This window comes from Carlito syrichta, unplaced genomic scaffold (genome assembly GCF_000164805.1).
Source record: "Carlito syrichta isolate Samal-C Ts95f unplaced genomic scaffold, Tarsius_syrichta-2.0.1 Scaffold304318, whole genome shotgun sequence".
Classification (NCBI taxonomy): Eukaryota; Metazoa; Chordata; class Mammalia; order Primates; family Tarsiidae; genus Carlito; species Carlito syrichta.
The window spans coordinates 78,588-80,520 of record NW_007248414.1 but is presented as its reverse complement, the minus strand read 5'-3'; the positions used below and the strand labels follow the sequence as shown (position 1 = coordinate 80,520).

The window sequence follows — 1,933 nt, the reverse complement described above, 5'->3', positions numbered from 1 at the left end:
GCTGGGAATCATTTTATCTATGGAGGTATATATGTGTGTCTATGTATATATATGAACATATATACACGTTTATATACATTCATATTTTTAACTATATCATAAGTGATAGAATGCATACTCAAGTTTTTGTTTTGTTTTGTTTTGTTTTTTTGAGTTGGAGTCTCAATTGGTCGCCCAGACTGGAGTGCAGTGGCCACTCCTGGCCACCGCAGCCTCGCCTGCTGGGCTCCGGCGATCCTTCCACCTCAGCCTTATGAATAGCCGGAATTACAGGCATGCACTACCACACCTGGCTGATTTTTTGATTTATTGTAGAGATGAGGTCTCGCTGACCAGGCGGGTCTCGAACCCGCGGGTTCAGGCAATCCACTCACCTCAGCCTCCCAAAGGCGCGGGATTACAGGCTGAGCCACTGAGACCGGCTCATACTCAAGTTGTAATAAAATAAGGATAATGCCCAGCTCATGGAATGTTCCTTATGAGGAATTTATGTCCTGTGTGAAAGAGCACAATGTCTAGCATATCATGGGTACTTAATAAATATTATTTTATGTTAATTTTCTATCTCATGCAAATCCCAGCACTTTTATACCTCTTGATAAAATAATCCCTCATATCTATATGACTTATATGCTTTCCAGAGAACTTTCACATATATTCATTTGTTCCTCACGACATTCCAATGGTTCCCAGGCCTATTTCTTTCATCCTCAGGTATGCCTTAAAATATGTGTGTGTAATTGGGGGGTGGATGCCAAACTCTCTTCTGAGATACCTTTTCTAGAGTACTAAAGTCAGAAGGATTCAGAATTGGCTCAGATAACATCTCATCAGAGATTCTTTTAGGCTGTAGCATAGATGTCCAAAACAGACTTTTCAAAAAGACTGGTCGAGTACTCTGCTTGGTCAGTCAGAGAAAGCTGCGGCCTTTCTGCTGTCTTTAGATATTTGCGAAGGATTTAGCACCCTCTTCTGGCACATTCTGAAATAGCTTCTATGTAATGTTAACTCACACTCAAAGGTAGTCTAGGAGAGTGAGATGAAAGTTAACTAAAAAGTAATGTGGGTGTGATCTGTATGCCTGGCAACCATCCAGGCACCTTCTATGTGGCATTCACTTAATCCTGCCGACCATCCTGCAGAGAGGCACTTTTCATTTTTATGATAAAGTTACTGAGTTACCCTTATTCTCTGCTGTATAAGACTGATGCTTGGAGACACTGGCATTCAAATCCAGGAACACTGCACATTTCTATTTGAAAAAGATCTTCTGTTGTCAAATAATGCCTTTAATACATCTTTATGCTTGATATTGAATGCAGATTATTTCATTTAGGAAAGGCAAATTTTCTTCTGTTTTTCATGTAAATTAATATTCTCCCTCTTAACTAAAAATAAAGCTTTATGATAAATAAAACTTTATAAAGAGTTATTCTATATCATAATGCGAACCGAAGGTATTAGTATGGTAGCACTCTTAAGTATTCCTATGACATCCCAAGTTGAAATAATAATGGTGTAAGAAGTATTATTTAAGATCCTGTATTTTCTTTCTTTTTTTTTTTTTTTAAGTTGGAGTCTCGCTCTGTCACCCAGGCTAGAGTGCAGTTGCATGCTCACAGCCACTGCAACCTCAACCTGCTGGGCTCAGGCGATCCTTCTGCCTCAACCTTTCAAGTAGCTGGAACCACAGGCACATACCACCATGTCAGGATAATTTTTTTTTTTTTTTTTTTTTTTGAGTTGGAGTGTCACTCTGTCGCCCAGACTGGAGTGCAGTGGCTGCTCCCGGCCACCGCAACCTCGACCTGCTAGGCTCCGGCGATCCTTCCACCTCAGCCTTCCAAGTAGCTGGAACTACAGGCGCGAGCTACCACGCCCAGCTAATTTTTTTATTTATTGTAGAGATGAGGTCTCGCTGCCCAGGCGGGTC

General features: G+C 41.0%; 1 protein-coding gene across 1 annotated transcript in view; it reads left to right on the top strand.

The window, feature by feature from the left end:
* ATG7 (autophagy related 7) overlaps nt 1-1,933 on the top strand; it is a 148,762-nt gene that overhangs the window by 69,476 nt on the left and 77,353 nt on the right. The window lies entirely within an intron of this gene.